This window comes from Calonectris borealis, chromosome 3, assembly GCF_964195595.1.
Source record: "Calonectris borealis chromosome 3, bCalBor7.hap1.2, whole genome shotgun sequence".
Lineage (NCBI taxonomy): Eukaryota > Metazoa > Chordata > Aves > Procellariiformes > Procellariidae > Calonectris > Calonectris borealis.
The window spans coordinates 125252360-125272705 of NC_134314.1; the positions used below are offsets into that span (position 1 = coordinate 125252360).

Here is a 20346-nt window from a genome sequence, read left to right on the forward strand (position 1 = left end):
AGAGATACAAGGGAGAGGGAGAGAGGGAGAGAGAGAGAGGCAGAATAGAAAAGAGAAAAAGGAATGGCCAGTGCTCATATGAGGATAATTTGTAGTTTCTCAATAATAATAAAAAAAAAAAAGGAGGACAGGCTAATTACTGGCTTAACTAGGGCAGCCTGTGGATCCTCATGTCAAAAGGACTAGCGTAATTATTTGCCATCAAAGCACATTCATATTGTGGTACAAAAGAAGGGCCTTTCGCAAATGGATCTCACTAATAAACAGGGCTGAGAGGAGCATTATGTGTCTCCCTGGATGCAAGCGCATTAACACAGTGACATGGAGCATAACTCTCAGCCTGGAGAGGAGGGGGGGAGAGGAAGAATGATAATTATCCCCCCTCCCCATCTTTCCTCTCCTTTTCCTTTGTGTTGGGCTAGCAAGCCGAACGCGACCTGCTGGAAGGCCCAAGGCAGGCTATTAGTGACCTCTGAGCATTGACAAGGTGGCTACACTCTTAAAAGCCCAGCTCTCCATGTCAGGAGGGTCGCAGGAGCCCGTGAGAGGAGCTTTAAATGGTCCAGCAAACACTTCAACCTTAAAGACACCTGGAAGGTCGCGACCAATTTAATGTAGATGAATCTGGCATAAAGAGGGCTCTTTTGAATCCACAGACAAAAGTTTGGGGTTTTTTTTTCCTTATTCTTTTTTTTTTTTCCACGTTGTTTTTTCACAGATCTTAACATAAGAGATACTGGAGAAAGAGACTTGATTCTGGAGACCACTTCTGCACTCGCTGAGCAGATGTGGTGCCAGGCGGCCTGAAAGGCTGCAGCTTTTCATTAGGAAAAGTAAACGGGTTTGGAAAGAAGAAGGGACGTGTATATACCTTCCAGGGATGTCTGCAAGCACTGATGCACTAACGCGTTTCAAACTCAGATATACTGCAAAACGTGCGTGTGTGTATATAGATATATATGTTATATGTAAAGAGGACTGTTTTTTGGGTTTTTTAGTACTCCAGCTACATAAGGCTATTCACTGCCGTTGCCTGCTGGCAGACGTGCCCTGGTTCATCGCTTGCCAGCCGTGGAGTGTATCTGTTGGGCTGGTGTCTGGCACTGTCTGCTGCCACTGCAAACGATCACTGAGCGAGCCCATTGCTCACAATGGATTGAAAAGCTTCGCAGGCAGCTCAGGAGATTGCGGGGAAATGTTAGGCACGGCGGTTTGGTTTTCCCACCCTCCTCGCTTGCCACTGTGCAACCTCAGCTCTGGGGTGCACGAGGCTGACTTGGCTGTGCTGAGTCCCAGCGGGTTTTCCCAAGGAAATCCCTTCTGCCCTTCCTCATTCTCTCACTGAGAGGAGGCGTGGGCTGCAATGGTGGCATTCTGTGCATAATGGGGACAAGCCACCCACCCCCAGTGCTCCTCTCCTCTGGAGGAACTTAGAGGTTTTCAATAGTTTGGTTTTTTGTAATGCCTATTTTTTTAAAAAAAAACCCTACTCTGAGCTCTGTGTTCATGTCACAACTTTTTTTTTTCTTTTTTTCTTTTTAAAGTAATTGGGGGTCTGCGTGGGTTACGTACTATAAAACAGCTCTGCTGGTCATTGAAACAGTAAACTGGGATAGTCCTTTCTTGTGGCAGCCTTGCCTGACACTGCAAAACACGCAACGCGCAGCTAGAAAGAAGAAAGGTGTCAGTATGAGCAGGGACTGCATGGCACACGGTGACATGAATCCGTGCATGCAGCCACATGTGACTGGGATAAAAGGATTTTGAAGCCCAACTCATCTGCGTGACAAGGGGCTGAAAGCCAAAGTTGTTTCCTTTCCAGCACTCTTCTAGGTCACCTCTAGGTCACGCTACAGAGAGGAGCCCCTTTTCCTTGTCACAGCACTTGGGGACATTGTTGTCCGTGTCACACTGATGGGCAGTAGGAGCCCAGGGCTGCACACACCTGTTAGCATCGCTCGCCCCAGGAGCAGCTCACCAAGCCACTGCGTTTAGGATGAGAGTTGCCAAATTGTCAACATCACGCACCCAGTTGTGAGTAAGGCTTGAAAAATGATGAGGTGGGTTTAAAATTTGTGGAGTTAAACCAGCGGCACATCTTTTCTTGTTGTTATTTTTGGGGTTTTGGGTTTTTTTTTTGTGTTCCTCCCCGCCCCGGCTTCTTGCTTGGTGCCTTTAGAAAGGAACTGGATGCTTTCTCCATATTGTGCTTTGCAAGGAAAAAGAGCAGCAAACATGGGCTTGAGGCGGGGGGGGATAACCCAGGAGGAGACTCTTTAGTACAGATCACAGAAACCTGATGCAACCCATAGTAAAATAGCAAACTTAGGCAATACAGGAGTACAGATGAACTGTGCGCTTCTACCCAGCTAGCGTTTTGGGGCTGGGCAGTGTTTCTAGGACATGACCAATGTCTGTGACCTAAAAAATCCCAAATATTCACCCATCCAGGAGCTGTACAACCCCTCACCCCCAACATGGAGTGCTGGAGAGATGGGGACCCACTGGAGCAGCTGATAGCAGCAGCCTACTGCTAAGGAGACCTGCAGCTGCTTGTGGTCTCCTCCTAGACATTTCCTTGTCTCTTTAGCCCTATGATGTTTTTTCCTTTTGCCCTTATTTCCCTGAATTTTAGAAAATTCTGCATACAGCAAATTTTGCCTTTAGTTTACAGGAAGTTGTAAGCAGGGACTTAAAGGCAGAATTGGATCCACTGAGTTATAGATATACTGGAGTATAAGGAACATAATTAATTTCACCTTAAAATAAATATCTCTAGGAAAGGGATTAGAGAAGTCAGCTCTACAAACTTGGGGGGGTGGGGTTTTTGTATTTTTAAATTAATCCAGGTGAACTTTCCTGGCTTAGTTGTATCCAGCCATGCCAAGGACCAAGTGCTGATATTAGCAATAAAGACAACATTATTAATATCATTACATCAATGTAAAGAAAGTTATAGAGTTAGCATTTGGGGGGCGGGGGGGGAGAAAAAAAAATTCCTGTGATTGGTGACTTTTTGCCATTAACTCACTCTTTTGCAGTATTTTATACACTTACACAGTGTTTATGAACCTGGATATGTATTTATTTCTAGTGTTGCCAAGAATAATCAAAGACAAATATAACAGTTGCGGGGTTTCTTTCCTGATGAAATTGTATTGCTGCTTCCAAACCCAGAGCTGGCCTCCAGCAAGGGACTGTGTCCTCTTAAAGTAGAAGTGTACCGCTTGAACTTTGCTATCACATAATGCTTTCAAGGTTGCTTGTCTAAAGTGACTTAATTTGTACTGCAGAACTAGCCTTGTACCCACAAACGCGCCAAAAGCTGCAGCGAGCCAGGGCAGCAGGGCTATTACTAATTTTTTATTAAAATCCCTTAGGCACCCACAGAAGGCCCAAAAGCAGCTTTAATAATAGACAACATACAGCACATTTTTCTTGTATTGCCATGTAATCAAATCTAAAGCTTCTGTTCACTTTCTTTGTTTTACCTAGAGGACCAGCTTCCAATTTAGTTGTGGCCTGCACTAAACTGATTTTTCATTGTAATTAATGCCTACTTTGGCCTCAGCCACTTATACAACTTTCCATTAGAGGTTTGCAGCCATCCGCAGAGTATTTCACCAAGTTACCCTCCCGATCTGCTACAGTTGCAATTTTTGTTAAACTGTTTTGTTTTTTTTTTTTTATTATTATTATTTTGCAAAGAATGTTTAAATTACACAGCCAAATAGGTTTCTTTCTCTCCTTTTATTTTTCTCTCCTTTCTCCCCCCAACTCCCTCTTTTCCCCCTGCCTGCTGCACCTATTAAAGTGGTTGGGCAGGAGTCCAATTGGAAGGAAAGCCTTTAAGTGATTTCAGAAAGGGCTAGTGGAACTTATTTAGGCCTGGGGTCTGCTGTGGTTAATTTTCAGTCTGTGTTTTGTGCTGTCCATTTCCTCTGAAATACTACCTGGGGTTTAAGGTTCCTCAGCACAGGATGTTAATAGGCCTCTGCAAACATTCAAAAGGCAGCTTTCCCACCACTAACCTTAAAAAGATTGTGGCACTGGGCCCAGGGTCAGATTGAATAGATGAAAAAGTATATGCTGTGCTTTTGCTCACTCCTTGGACCTTTCCCTGTTGGCTTGCCTGACATTTTCAGCGACTTTTCTTAGTACCTTATTTTCAGCGTTCTTCCTAGAAAATTCTGCTTATTACCTTCTCCTATCCCCCCAACAGCAATACTGAATTGGGAAGCACAACAATTTGTAACTATACTTTGCTGACTTCTTGGACTTTTCCCTTGCAGCCGCAAGGTGCTGCTTCTCACAGCCCTGATGAATCAGCCGAGCCCGTCAGTATATCATCCATAAGCCATCGCCGCTACCCGGTGTGCTTGCCGACACCGCAGGTCTCTTGCATGCCTCTTACCGGGGAGAGCATCTCTGCTGCGAGGCTAAAGCAAAGAGCTAATGACCAATTATGTGTGCCTCTGCTACATTGGCTTTCCTCCCTGGCGCAAGAAATGCAGTCGCGGGAGCTCCGGTGTAGGCGTGCAGGTTTCTGGGCACTGGGGTCCCACATTTTGTTTGGATTCGGGCACCGACGTTCTTGCCTTGCTGTGGCGTTGCTCAAAAGCAACCAAAGGGTGCTGACTCCGTGTGCACCCTCCTGCGTAGTTTAAAGCAGATACGCTTACCTACCTTTTAATTCTTCCTGAGAAATTAAGCAAAACTAGTGCCAAAAAGTGCCTGGCATCCTCGGTCTGTGGTGGCAAGTTGTTGATTGTACTGTTTGAATGTACTGGCCTGATGGACCCCGTGCTAAGGGACCAGTTATGTAGGACCTTTACGTAGGTGCAGCTCCCCTTAGGAAAGGAGGTGAATGCATGTAACGTGATTTAAGGGCTTGATTTAAGGGCTCGCTTGGGTGCAATATGTGGATTTTTAGAAATGTGGACTGAGGAGGAGAGGCGGATGTGATGCCTGGGATCGCATAGGTCTGCTCTGTATTGCCACTGTGTCAGATGTCCCCATCTTAGTGTGGGAAGAGTAAGAAGCAGATCTTTTTTTTTTTTTTCCTTTTTCTTTCCAGAATAGTTGTAGCTCTTCCTTAATTGACAGGGGATCCAGAGTAGCATTTGAGAAGAGTATGTGCAGACACCCACAAGCTAGGCCTTGAATCCCGAGCAATGGATTTACATCCCTACCCCAGCCGGCTGCCCTTCTGGCTTTTGACTCTGGTCCACAACTTGACTCATCTCCCTCGAACCCATTTGCAAGCTCAGTCCTTTCTCGCACCTCTGGAAACCAGAATTGTTTTGGGTGAAGCAGACGGAGGAGGAAGGCTAGACCAGTGGAAAGACAGTGCACTATCTGCTCTGTGTGAACTAGTGTTGTGAGGTGCCACCATGGGTATGCCGAAACCGGGATACCCGGCATGGTCCGTTTTTCTGTTGTAAGGATCTGGCCCCTTACACCTAGGAATATGATTTCCAGGGCTACTTTCTCCAAGAGTGACCTGCAACACTGTGCCCCTTCTCCATGTCCAGCGGCTGCAAATCCCTTGCTGTATCTGTGCCTGCGTGAGCACCCCCCGCAGAGAAGCAACTGATATTGGTCTAAACACATTTGTGTATCTCTTCCTGACATTTGCTCTGTTAAAAGGTCAGGCTTCTGCAGCGGAGACAAGAGCCGTCTTCCTCATTATCACATATTACTGCAGATTTCCATTTCCAAGTCCAAAGTTTCCAGTGACTTCTGTTGCTGCGGCTGGGGCAATCCAGCAAAAAGCGCCGCCTGCCAGCCTGGAAGCTCTGCCCTGAATCGCCCCGACGATGCTCAGGGAGAGAAGCAATGACTGTTTGGGGAATATTTGGGAAAACCCAGTGAATTTCTGGCAGTAAGTTCCTTGCTTGCAGTGACAAGTTAGAAAAATATATGGCAAATTTAACTTAGAAATGCAAGTCTGCAGAAAGAAAGGGCCATTCTGCAAAGAGTCATTCATATTTTTCAGTCTTCCTGCAGAAGTGCTGCTCTCGGTTTCTCTTTAATCTGTGATATTTCCTAATGTCAGAGTGCGGTGCTGGCAGAGGCAAAACCTGAGGCTAAACTTCAGTCTGTATTCTTGCTCAGAGGAAGTAGGTTCTGGGATCTCTTTGGCTTTTGAACGTCAAGAAGCCAGGCTCGGAAGCCTGAGGGCGGGGGAAAGGCATATTTTTCTTGTTAAACTAAGGTCTTGCTGATGGGAAGATAGAGATGCCAAAATAAAAGTGTGTGTGACGTTGGAGTTGGGCAGGCTCTTTGGGAATTCACTTTGTAGGGATGTCCGCTCTCTGCTTTTCATATCAACCCTCCCATACAACCTCAGGAGCACTTGTATGTATCCTTACATATAAAAGGTACTGCAAATGTTGATGGGGTAACATCACTGTAGAGTAAGCAGACATTGATCTTGCTTTTTGAGCTTATTTGGTTATGTACTGACAAACAGGCACAGGAAAAGCATTTGCTTGATTGTTAGATGACCTGGCTGGGAGATGGATGAGCATCTTGCTCCTCCGAGTCCCCCGTCTTGTGTGGATGGCCACTGGCTGACTTTCCTGATTTTTTTTCTTTTTCTTTTTTTTTTTTCCTGCTGACTGCAAACGTGCTGCAAGGTGGCCATTCAACGGTGGCCTTGGGAGAAGAGATGATAAACTGTTGATTTAGTAATGAAAGAGTTAGGGGAGAGGAAGGACCTTACTTACTTTGGCCTCGGATATGGGTGAGACCTGGGGAGCCCTTCTACAACAACAAAGTTGAAAGAACAAATACCACACGGCATAGTTTGAATGTAGATTTTTTTTTTTCCAATAACAGCCATAAAGAAAATATACTTTGGAAGCAAAACATTTTTTTCACATTCTTCCCCTTAGTTTTCTTCCTTAATGTGGTGGTGGCAGACCACAGAGCTGCAGTCATGGAAGGCAAAGCCCATACTGGCATCTACTTTTTAAATACACAGATACTAAAGATTATGGTATAGTGATTTCTCCACGAGTGATGCACCTCCCTGCTTGGCTCTGTAATGCAGTTGGGTACCTGCTGGAGAAGGGGTTCCCACAAGGGGTGGGCTACCACCAAAGCAGGGCTAGGCTGCAGGGTGCTTTGACTCTGTTACTACCCTGATAATCTGTAATTTGTCCCTTCCCGCCAGATCCGGAGCGATAAAAACACCCGATCAGGAAAGAGTATTTTGCATAATTTCCTCGCCCTTGCATTTTTGCCTTATGGAAAACATTATTGGGCCTAATGTTTTTGGGTACTTGGGAAGTCCCTTTCCCTGAAGCATTTGTAGATACTTTGGATACAATGCATTGTGCCAGTTTTTTTACGTTAATTCAGTAAAGCAATAGCGATGCAATTTGAATTCTTTGCCGTTGAAGTTGTGACTGAAGACAGTTGTAATGTAACAAGATGAGGATGACCTCCTTTTATCTGTTCTCCTGTCTTGCTGCTATAGAAAGTTAGTGCTAGCTTAAACCCTGGTTGCCATTAATGAAAAATTCCACTATTTTTATTAAATTTCAGAATCACCTCAGCTAGCATGAAAAACAATGATATTGGATTTCTTTTTAAAATTAACAATGTATCTAACACAGTAAAAAAGCTGACATTTACTTAGTGCCTGGCAGCAAAGAGACTGCGAGACAGACGGCAAGCTGCGGCGCTTCTCTCCTTCATCCCGCAGCCTGCGTATGTGGTTAGGAGACGTGGGGTGAGGTGGCTCGGGGTGGATTGCACAGTTAGGATAAAAGCCAAGAAACACCACCACTATTGCTACCTTTCGCCAGTAGGAGAACGTCAGGGCTCACAGGGAAAAAGAAGATTTATTTTAGCAGCTGGCCTGGATGTCTGCCAAAATGAGAGGGAACTCGAAGCAAAGCCGAGGATCTTGGTTCAAGGATGCAGGAGATGTGAGCTGGGGCTGGACAATCACCAGCTCCAATCTGTGCTGTGGTCAGGCTGGGAAGGGACCTTAAACCCCCTTCAGATGTCAAAGGGACATTCACCATCCAACCGGTGTAAGAAGTGGGGATGGTGCACGGGGGTCACAGAGCAAGGATCTGGCCAGTGAGATGGGAGAGGAGCTGACGAGAGATGTTGCTCTAATTTGACTTAAGATTTTTAAGACATGTTTATTTATGGTATAAAATTAAGGAGTTAATATTTTACCTTAGGTTCATTTTAAAATTCGCTCTCTTGAGGAGGCTTCTACTGCAATCAGCAGGATCCCTTATAAAAGTAAAAGCTTTGTACATGTTTGCAGGCATTGGAGAGGGTGCAGCGTCTGGTAGAGACCAGCCTATCTTAGGCTGGTAGTGTTATTTGATTAACAGTCTGGGGCAACCTGGAAATGAGCTTGCTCTCGAGGAGAGTCCACAGATCACCGGGAACATATTCTTGTAGGGAAGTGTCCTCATTGCCTTCCTAATTCATTCCTCCTTGCTTTATCCAACATGTATTGCTACTGGATTATTGACTATGTGATTTCTTTTCTTGATGTGAGCCACAATAGAAAAGGCATTACTGTACAAGACAGGGAAATAAAGCAGCGTTGTGTGTGTTAGACTTGTGGTAATACTGAGTATGGCTGGTACATGCCTCATTTAGGACTTGGTCCCCACCCTCCTCTGTGGCTTAGAGGATGCTCTGGATGTGTAGAGAAATGTGGGACCAGAGACCTGCACCAAGATCTCCCTCCATCCTTGTAGCCCTTTGCTGTAGGGGACTCTTGACATATCTGGGGGGGGCCCGTACAGTACAGAAATTGCTCGAGTCTAATGGGGGGGTATGCAACAATTAAACGATGGCAGGCGGGACAAGCCCTTGCACTCTGGGTTACAAACTGATTTGCCTGGAGTTGGGAAAAGCCATCCTACCTGCATACACAGCCGGACACTGACCGGCCAAGGGAGACTGCACAGGAAGCTCGTGCAAAGGTCTGTGCGCCGTTGAAACGTTAGTGGCACAAATCTCCTGCTTTTGGCACTAGAGTGATTGTAAATATACATGCTCCCCTTCCATCCCGGCTCCCCAGGCACTGGTCAGGAGCAGGATTTCACTGTATCGTGTGTCAGGTTTAAATTCCTCCCTTACAAGGAGCGCTTGTGAGAGGATGCTGCAGGTTTCTCCTGTTACCTACCTCGACTGTTTCCAGTCTTGGTTCGGTTTGCCTTCTGGCTTTGAACTCCTGCACGTGCTAAGCACAATGCAAAGAGGTCTCAGTAAAGTCTGAGATATCCACGTAAAGGGTGCTCTGTAAGTATATATGATCGGCTGATCGGTTCTGATCAGCAGCTGGGAATTATAAATAGCTGAAAAGCAGCTAACCATCGTCCTATGCCACCATAGTAATAAATAAGAAGTGCATATTTTTGAAAGGCTTTTACTCTTAGAAGAGAAAAAGATATAATAGCTTTTTTTAATATGTCACATAATTTATTCTGACAAACAGATGTATTTTGTTGTTGCCATTATCTTTTGATGAAATACTTTAAAGCTGGTCCAAGGTGGTGCATTTTCAAATATAATGTATACAGTACATCTAGCAGTTAACAAAATTTGGATGTGCAGCATAGAATGGTCATTATTTTTACTGAAAAAAATAAAGGCACTAATTACTTACAGACAAGATACTTAGCACAAACAGATAAGCTTCAAAATGAAAAATTCTCGGTTTATGATAATTATGTTCTCTGCTTTGTTTTCAGAGACTGATAATTTGAGGCTTTAAAATCACCAGGAAGCCATTAATTGGAATTCTTCAATAAAAAATAAATTACATAGAAGTTCATGATGAGTTGTAAAAACAGAGAGACTGTATTATGCAGTGAGCGACATTGCTCTACTATTTATAGACATGCACAGCTATGTCTAACAGCAAAACTGTAAAGAATTTGAGATGTGCAGATAGCAATTATTCACGGATCCCAACGATCTGCAGATATTTCAAATAACTGCTTTTAGCAGATCAGCTATCCAATAAAAGCAGGGCTTTATTTCCAAGTGGCACTCTTCTAACATGTTGCTTCTTGTTTTTGACATCTTATGTGACATTATTCTCCTAGAGTTGATTATAATGAGAAGATGTGGAAATCCATGTATGGGAGCAGGCGCTCCACTCCATGAGCATGCTTATCAATAGGAGTTGAAAGGATTTCTCTTACGAAAGGTCAATACGGTTCTTCCTCCTATACCAGGCTCAGATCCTGAAATCCATAGCAGCTGACCAAAAGAAAGTGTTTGATTTCTTTCTTGCCCCATTTTTCTGCTCTCCCCTTGTTCTCTGCTTTCACCTGGGACCAAATCCTCACTGGCTGATCCTGTGAAAGCTGGTAGCACAGGTTGAAGGACTAAGGATCTGCCCAATGGCACTGATCACAAAATTTCTCTTGACTTATGAAGCAGCAGGACTGAACCCTTGTTGGAGCTATGTGAGCAATTTGGGGTGATTTAGAAGACCTGCTACTGAGAGCTTCCACCCACCCAGTCTCCTTAAAGTGTCCGCTGCTGTCCTTCTAAACACATGGCACAACAGCGGGGCAGAGCCACCAGACTTCAGCAGCTTTCCATCGAAAGCAAGTCTCAAAAGAGTGGTAGACGCAGCGAGGCGTACTGCTTTGTTCAACTTTTTTCCTGCCTTTCTCCAGCACGTGGGTGAGTCCCACGAGGAGACTGGTCTTTCCCCTTCCCGAGGGAGAACTGACACCTCTTTGCTATTGTTCGGGATCCAGGCCTGAGACTCGAAACAGAGCCGCTAATGGGCCTCAGTTAATTGTCTGACCTAGGGGGTATAAAATACTGTCATATTCCAGCTATGCTCTTTTCATGACCACTGACACCCCAGGCTCCTGCAAGCAGCTCTTTAGATAAAGCAAGTAATAAAAGTGTTCGTAGGGATTCTTGACACATGCCACCTAGTAAAGGAAACGGAGCAGATTTCAGCTCATTCACCGGTGAGCTCAAGGGGATGCACAAAAGAGTGAAGTGGCCTTGGTAGAGCCTGGTCTAAAGTTACACTTCAGGAAGAAGGAGGAAGTATTTCCCGAGGACCTGATCAAAGGCGCTCTCTCTTCAATGCCAGTATAATGCCTTCTGGCTGCCATCGTACGCAGGTAGCGTTCAAGGGCTTTAGGTGGCTCTCGGGCAAGGGCAGAATAAACAGAATCAATCTAGGCGAGTTAATTCTCACAATATCAGAGTCACAAACAATCTTGTTTAATGTTTTGTGGCTAAAATTAATCAAAGGTATCAGCTGGTTTATTTCCCCCCTCTCCTGTTTGTTTAAATCTGAGTTAGTGTGATCACAGGGAAGGCAGGACAATGCAAGTCCAGGGAGTCAAGGATAATGCAAGACAACAGCAGAGAGTCTGCAGGGAGACTGCTATGGTGTCAAGACGAAATGACATAGTGTCAGGAGACAAAGCCATACAAAAAAAAATATTGGGTCTCTGCTGGCACTTGAGGAGTATCGTAATTCTTGGAGAATAAAACCTACCATACATCATCCGAAATCAATTGATAAGAGATCTTGGAGAGATTAAAAACTGTTCCCTCCCATTCATTAGTAAAGGTGGCTTCTGTCCAAAGCTGGTTGTTGGTGTGGGCCAACTATGATAAATGGTCTCTTACCCACCGAAAAGTAACGCTTCTTAACGAGCTATCATCTTGTGTACATGTTAATGTCCAAATTGCTGCAGTGGGTATACAGAGTGCTCCAGAAGTGACTGTGCTGCTCAGAGGCATGCTACCCTAAGCGATATTTTAGAGGGTTTTTTTTTTTTGGTAGGTTCCCAGAACTTTTTGATGCCAAACTAATCCCATGGCATCACCTTTCTGTAGTATTAGCATTGCAACAATAAACTATTAACTTTTATTTGCATGTATTGCAGTACTCCTTACAAGAAAGTATTCACGCGTGGTTAGTGTGAGGCACCCAAGCATTTGTGGGCTGTAATTGCAACGGCTGGGCACCTGCAGCTCCTATTTACTCGCGAGACAGTTATTGATGCTCAGCACCTTTGAATATCAGAACATTTCTTTGTGGGAAAAGCTACTTCCCAGTATGATGGTTCCGCCTGTGCTCCACAGCTCAGTTGTGCCCTCTTTTTCCATGTGTGGCTTAGCCTAAGAAATGTCCTTCTACAGTCCTCGTGCTCCTTTGGGAGGGCAGAGACCGGGATGTCCCACACAGCAGCCCCCAGAGCAGCGCAGAGGAGTTGACGGAGCCAGCCTTTGCTTTCCTCCTGCATCCCTGAAGTTCGCAGCTCAGCACTGAGCCAATTCTTGGTCCTGGAAATGCCTCGCATGTCCCGTCCTGTCGCAAACCCCACAGCTCTTAAAGAGCATTGGTGACATTTATGCCATATCTCTAAATTATTCTCAGTAGAGTGGCACTTAGGCCAATGACAGTGACACTGCAAAAGGTCACTTGATGGACCTTGGTGCTCTGTTGTATTTACTTAGTTTATTCAGCTTGCAGCAGAGACAGGACACGCTTAATACGTTGGCCATGTCACAGGCAGCCAAGCTCCGGTCCCCAGCACCTCCTCGGATTAGAGCGTTTATAGAAGGCGTTAGAAGAAATGGAAAGAGTTCAACATATTCTTTTGCATGTCAGAATTTCAAAGGATTTCTGAAATTTAATGAACTCATTTAATAGGCATAATTGTCTTGAGTACATGTGAGAAAACTTCTGAAATAGCAGAATTAGGCATGCTCCATTTTGTAGCCTTTCAATGACCTCCAGCAAACGTGTGACCCAGATATGAGAGCCTCCTGTCCACTTGCATAAACATGATGTTTTAAAAAGACGGGGGGGGGCAGGGGGGGCGAATAAAAGAATAGAGTTCTTAATGGCACATGGAGAGAGACATACTGCAATTGCAAAACAAATTCAGAAGCAGATAGAGAATTGCCTCGAGACTCTGCACGCTGAAACTCAGCTGCCTCCTCAGAGATGGAGGTTTGATGGCCGTGGATCTTCGGTCAAAACCGCTCTGGATTTTCCTGCGCAGAGGCTCAAATGGTAATAAGGTGCGCAGATCTGTTTTAGGTCCATGAAAATCTCTGCTTTAATGCCTGAATGATGCCCAGGCTGCTGTTACACAATATATTCAGGATGCATTGTAACATACAGGACTTTGTATTTCCTGGCCTTGATGGAGGATGTATAGAGGTTGTAAAGGTAGAAGTATTTGCCATGCCAGGCGGCGAGGAGGTAGTAGCTGCCTGCTCCACCTGTGACCAGCCCTCCTGCCACTTGCATACCTGTTACAGTGCAAGAAAAAGCTATAATTTTTAAAATCTCATTAATTAACCTGCATTTTTAATACATCATTAACTTCCTATTGCATGCCTTCCCTGCTCGCTTGGTCCAGAGGAGCTCTGCAGCAGGTTCTGGCCACGGGCTTCTTTGTCCATTCTCACAGAGAGGGCTGAGCAGCTCTTGATTACTTTAGGCCCACCACTACCATAGTAACGAGCCCTGATTGACAGGACTCTGAATTAATATGCGTACTTAGGAGAAAAGGATGGGGGTCCTGCCAGGCGTGCCCGTGCCAGCACACCCGGGATAACGCCACCGCTGCCGGCCCCACTCATCACAGGCTGTGGCTCCAGCCTCGCGCCTATCAGAACGTCGCTTCCCGCATCGTTACAAGTCAGGTTTAATTAAAAGCAGAAACTAGCAAAGTGTTGCTGGGATTTAAAATTATATGCCGTTAGTTATTAACCGCTACAAATTAGGCAGACGTTGTTTCAAGGAGAGCAATTTCCACAGACGGCGCTGGTAAAGTGAGCTGGCATGGGGTGTTGCACAATTTTCCAAAACGAGGATCGCCAGCTTTCTCAGAAAAGCGCTTTTTTGGCCACTTCTTGGGCTTTACGCATGACCGAGATTTAGCATTGTTCATGCTTGCTTGCAGCAATGATACTTTTCTGTCTGTGAAAACTCATTTTTCATTTTAACAATAATTCCCAGGCAGGAAAAAACATGTCCTGATTTTTTCACTGAGCCAAACACTGAAACAAAATATTGGGCCAAATTATGTTCTGATTTTGCAACTTTAAAATCTGCCTCTGCAAGTTAGTGCTGAATTTAGTTCATTGCCCTCAGGCATTTTCCATGCAATAAAAATTGTGTTTCTTTTTTCTTCTCTCTCTTTTTTTTTTTTTTTTTCCTCCTGCCATTTGGGAAAAATGAAAACTCAAACAAGAGAATGAAGTCAACTGTTAGATTAAAATTTTCTGTACTCTTGGTGTTAGAAGAAAACCATACAGAAGCCTCACTCTGAGTATCTTGCCTGGAAATCTGCATTATCAGTGTGACTAAAGCTGCTGATACAGATGAGGCATTTGGAGTTGCAGTAGCCAGTGATAGGAAAAAAAAAAAAGAGAGACAAATAAAATTTTGAGACCTTAATATTTCTGTTCAGCAGTTTAAAGGGAGAAAGTGGTGAGCTGGTCTGAAGATTTTTCTTCTCCACTACTTTTGCTGCTTCCACAACCCTGCAGGGGAGAGGAAAAAAGTCTTTGAGCTATAATAGGTGTAAAACTAGGCAAATTCAAGAAAGTTTTAGTGAGTGAGAATGGAGAGCAGCATTCACAACATTTTACTTTGCAATCTCTTTATAGGTACTCGGACGAGAAGACTGGGAGCGTGACACATACAGACAGATTGCTCTGCGCTGGAGAATGGGGAATTTAAGGTACCGTGCATAACGCAACTTTTATTGGGCTAACACATGTAGAGTCCAAAACACGGTCTTTGGCACAAAAAGAAGAAAAAACTCTTCAGCACCAAAGTTTTTATGTAAATCCGGTAAATGCTATTACAATATCTATCATTGCTAGCTTTTTAAAAGCCAATAAGGCTGAAGGCCACAACTCGCACATATCTTCAGAGTAGATATATCAATTTTTTTCCAGAAGTTAACTGACAAATTGCATGTATGTATGTGTATATATATGTATGGGTATGTGTATGTTTTCCTGTGACTGTGAGACATAAAGTAGATAGAAAGGGAATGTAAAAGCACATTATTGTTTATCGTTGAGTGTGGCAAAGGAACAGAAATTAAAGAGGTTGGGGGGGAAGCGAGCAGCTGTAGCTGTACTGACACCAATAACTTTTCACAAGAGTGAGTTAAAGCGTCAGGATGTCAGACCCTTGTTCCTGCCCTTTTGAACTTACTTCTATAGATTACGACAAAATAGAGAAGTGAGAGAAAGATACTCCTCTCCCCAGTGGGGCAGAAAAGAAACCAGCCGCTCATGCAAATATTTCAGATGAGAAGTTGAATACACACCCTGCTCACATCCGCAGGGCCAGCCGCATTAAGCAATACCGACACGTTTCGGAGGCGGAAACAGGTATAAAGTAATAAGTACATGGGGGAGAAGAGGGGCTTCCTCAGGTCCACTCATGTGAAATGTAAAATAGTAATTTAGCCATGATGGGGCCTTGCAAATGTGCTAAGTGCAGTGGTGGAGCCCCGAAACGCAGGTGGTATGAGTCATGCTCTTGCCCTGGGCCGGTGGCCGGTGGCTCTGCCTGCAAGAAGCCACGAGCTACATCCCCTGTCGCATCACTGCTGCTGGCGGCTGTGGGGCGATTCATGCTGCGTTGGTGCGAGTTGCCCTATGGGACCTATGCAAGGAGATGTTTATGCTCGGAATGTTTTGTCTCTGAGAGCTGGCCCTGAACATCACCTCCATGCTGGGGATGAGCAAGGACACAATGTGGCAGCTGACCTGCTGCCGGGGCTGCTGGCTGTGCTTTTGAGCTGGCCTCGGGGCTTTCCACCAGGCCCCGCGTTGCAGGTGTCAGATGCGGAGTGGCCACCGCACGCCCCCGTAGCTCTTCAGATTTTTTTTGGCGTCTGTCTGCTACTCAAATGGCAGTGGTTGAGGTCCCGCTGGGCTCAGGAGACTCTGCGCGTTAATGTCGTGTGGCATTGCGTGGTCTATGGTTTGTTTTTTAAAAGCAAAATGAGAAGTGAGAGGCAGCTGGCGTGCTCATGGACCTTTCATGAAAAGATGGCCTCCAACTTGCTCTCTTGGACAAAGAAGTAAAGTTATTTGCAAAACCCAAATTCCCCACCATGGTAGCTGCCTTTTCACTCAACTTAAGAAATGGAGATAGCAAGGGATGCTAAAGCTTGGATGATACCCAAGTGTATTCTGCTCTCTTGGATTAAAACAAGCCACCTCTGAAATCAGAAGATTTCTGCTGAGGTCAAGAGGTGCTGCTTCTCACCTGCCAGCTGCTTCTGCTTGATTTCTTACCGCAGTACCTCAAGGTCCCAGCCGAGACACAAGTCCCACTGTGGCAGGAACCGTGCACGCCCCATTGAAGAAAAACATTTGCTGTCTCAGAGAGATTCAGATTTAAATAGTCGATGGTGGGAGGGAAAAAAAGCGCAAAGTGACTCAGGGTTGCTGGGCTGGCAGCCGGCAGACGTGGGACTAGACTCTACCTCTCCTGCTGGACTGGTGGCCTCAGGACGAAGCCATACTGCTTTGTCCGGGTGCGCTGAGTGTGTGGCCACGCAGCCTGTCTGGGCTTCCTGCTAGCATTAAGCAATAACAAAGAATTGCTTTTTTATGTATGTATGCATGGTCAGTGTTGTTGTTAATATTATAATGAATTATAATTGATTAGGAAGTTCAACTGCATTGCACTGTCATGGGCTGAAAAACTGGAAACACCTGTATTGCCAGAAAACACCTGCATTTCCGGACAGCATCACCCCTGCTCGATGGCTAGTTCACCTAAGCAAAGGAGATATTTTACATGAGCGGATGTGTTATTTAAAAACGTGAAGATCTCGTTTTACATGAAGAGGCCCATTTTCAAACAGGGAAACGGGTCCATAATACCTGTTGAAAGCCCCTGGAAGCAAGAGTGTCATTAGTATCTCTGCAAAAGTTGCCCTGTCTGCACTCCTCTCACAGTGCTTTGGTGACAATTTGTGAGCAACACTTCGAGGCTGATTTTAGTAAGCCTGGTTCTGCCTGCGCTTTCCAGACTTTATTACCTGCACCTCAGTTGTCCAGAATTTGCTGTTATTTCAAAATACGATATGTCCCAAGAAAAAGTCCTCCTCAATTCTGTAGGTTAGCCCAGAGTTTGATCATCTGCATCTTTTTTTATAGTGTCTCCAATGTTATTTAGTTTGGTGACTTGTAAAATAGTTGAGGGGTGGTTGCCCTTTCATGCACTTTGAATTTTCACCCGTGCATCTACTGACATTGGGGTTTATTCTTGACTGTGAGTAATTCAAAGGGAAGATCTGGTCTGAGCTTCTCCGATGGTAAATATTGCATATCCATAGCTATCTTCACTGTTAACAGCAGCCATAGAATATTTTCTGCAGTATTTTGTTTTATATTCAACATTTGTTTCTTTTCCAGCAGCAGTTAGGCAATTTGGGTCCCAAGCCTCACCTTTAATGTTTTTTAACACTATGAGGTTGCATAACCTTCCTGAAGTAAAAAGGAGGTAATATGTTACATCTATTTAATTTATTACAAAAAACCCCACAATTCTAATGGCTGCCCAGTTCGTTTGGGAAAATCTCCGCTCACACCGCTCTCAAACTGCAGGTAAATGTATTTTGGTGATACAGCATGACAGAGGCCAGCGTTCACCCAAACCCTCTGCTGCTGGGGACCCTGGAAAACAAAGTAAAATACTGCATTCAAATGCTGAGAGGTAGAGATGTCCTTTTTGGAGGAAATATTCAAACGAGGTGCACAAACACCCTGAAAACTGGAACAGGGCAGGAGCCAGGGAGCAGCAGCCTGTCCCTTGCAAGAGAAACCAGCAAATAACGAGTTGGTTATGGAAGAGATAAAAGAAAAGCTGACCTCTGCGATAAGCATGGGAGGTGGTGGGAACAACGAAGCAAGGAGGCAATTATCGCAACTCTCTGGGATGAAGTGGGTACAAGAGCTAACGTAGCTGAGAAGTGAATTTCAGCAGCAAAAAAATGGATCGTGCACAGCTGCAGGGGTTACTGCTGGAGACTGTATCAGAAAAAAGAAAAATGGATATTGCCTGCAGAGGGACTCGGCACTTTATTGGGCTTCCAGGAGAAGTTGGCTCCAGCGTACGCAGGAATTTCTGAGAAGATGATTTTCCAGCTACTTTAGATTCACTGCAAACAGGTTTCAAGTGATAAAATTCTTTGGGGGATATGGGTTATAATGAATGATCCGTTTTAGAAGAGGAAACAAATAGTGGGATGTTGCAATGTTTTAGCAGTGAGAAAGCCGTTGTTTCCAGATTTGTATTAATGATATGGTGTAGGAAGAGAATGGTGAGATGACAGCGTTTGTAAATGAGGGAGGTGATCAAAGATCAACGGCAGTCCCAGGAGGAAGGGTAAGAGCAGTTGGAAAATACTGAATTTCAGCTCTGATTCTCATATCCCTTAAGATATTTTATAAATTTATTTTTTCCTGAAGAGTTTTCTGGGCAACTCAACTCAAAACAGTGCATTAAGCCTGCATACCTCTATTATTTCGCCAGCAGTTAAATCCAGCTTTAGCTACTAATACCGGTGAGCCTGGAGTCAGGAGAGACTGCAGTACTCGAGCCTTGTGAGTGACGGCCAGCTGACGTTATTTCAAGACTCCTGTCACGAGCGCAGCTCTCGCCATGTGAACGATTCTGGGTATTACTCACAACTTGTAAGAACAAAGTGAAGAACAGTATTTGAACTGTGTTTTCTAAATACAGCCACGTGAACAATACTTTGAAAGGAAAAATTTCCTGTCAAGAAGCATTTATATGCGGCACCAGGAAAAAAAATTTATCTGCTCTGGAGATCTAGATCTGTAGGCAAAAAGATGCAAAATAGGAAATCCCAAAACACAAAAAGAATTATGTTGCTCAACTAACATTATATTTCTTGTATGATAATAATTATAAACAGACGCACCATTTGATGGTTTACAGATTTATTTCTCTTCTTTACTTAGTTCAGCTAAAATTTGTAAAGTATTTCCCTTCATTTGTGGAATAATGGACTTGTTCTTATGACATCCCCCGCTTACGATCCAAAACCGAGCGCGATCTTTCAGTCAAAGCCGGATGTCTCTGTGAAATAAGCACCGTGACTTCATCGCATCTGTTGAGATGTAATCACCTGGGCTGTGCAGAAAATGGTGCCAGATGAGGGGAGGGGTTGCTTGCATCCTTTACGTTCACCGAAACAACAAACCCAGTGACTCTCCCCTTTACACAATGTCTGTAGGGATGCCAAAGCCAAAAGTTTTGGAGAAACAAAAGGTTTAAAGAATTGCATGTTGGGGAACGGCAGAAGACTTTCTATTTCTAAAGCTGTCCAGGCTCTTTGGAGCAACCTGCTCTGCCACGACTGCCGGCTGGGCTTCCCGCGCTTCCTTTTCTTCATGTGCTCCCACCGCCACCACCCCAGATTGCCTCGTCTTCTCTGTTTAAAAATAATTTCTGCTGTTGACATGTTTTTTGTGCGAGTTTGCTGACTTATTTTGTAAGGGATGCCGTGGGATGCCTTGGCACAACATCAGCTTTGCTGCAGCTGGGCTTCACCGCTGGGCTCCTCCTCAAGTAAAGCCCTCGCGTCTCCTTTGTCAGCCCCTAGCACTTACGATGCCTTCCTCTAGTCACGGTGAGGGTGCACATGTGCCCCCAAATCTCCCTCCTCTCTATCAGCCTTTCTGCATCCTCGCAAGAGCACAGACCTGGAGGAAGACTCCCCTGTACCATGGAGTGAGCGATCTGTCTTGTCTCCGAAGGCACAGGGAGATGCCACACTTCTCGGGCTTCTCATGTGACAGAAGATACCTGTCTGTGTACACAAACCGAGTCACCTTCTGCCTGCAATTGCAGTCCTTGTCAGACATCGTTTCAAGAGTTGTTCTTGGCAATAATGTCTCATTCGGCTCAGCCCCTTCTCCCCAGTGGTCGTGCACTTTGGTTTCCCGTCTTTATCAGAATAGCCGGTTTTGTACTTAAAACTTGCTTTTGGTTTTGCTGCTTCATGTTTGTGTTGGGCATTTTTTTGGTTGGGAAATTGTGTTTTCCCTGTGGACCATCCTCCTTCACACTGCCAGTTTGGTCTGTGTCTCACTGCCTGGTTTCCTGAGGAGCTGGTTCCAAGCAGAAATGGGACACCTCTTACGTGTTTTGAAAATTTGCAAGAAATATTCATTGCAAGTCAGATACTAAGATATTAAACGTGCACATAGCGTTAGAAGAGAATGTATTAGTGGCATAATCCTTTTTTATGATATTCTGTACAGATCTAAAGTATAAATGTTTCCAGTGTT

At 44.7% G+C, this 20346-nt stretch overlaps 1 long non-coding RNA gene across 1 annotated transcript in view; it reads left to right on the top strand.

Annotated features, from left to right (window-relative positions):
- The window catches only part of LOC142081480 (uncharacterized), a 56370-nt gene that overhangs the window by 9154 nt on the left and 26870 nt on the right, over nucleotides 1–20346 (top strand). The window contains exon 2 of the long non-coding RNA XR_012673345.1: nucleotides 14662–14735. This is a non-coding gene — a long non-coding RNA (uncharacterized LOC142081480). The remainder of the gene's footprint in view (nucleotides 1–14661; nucleotides 14736–20346) is intronic.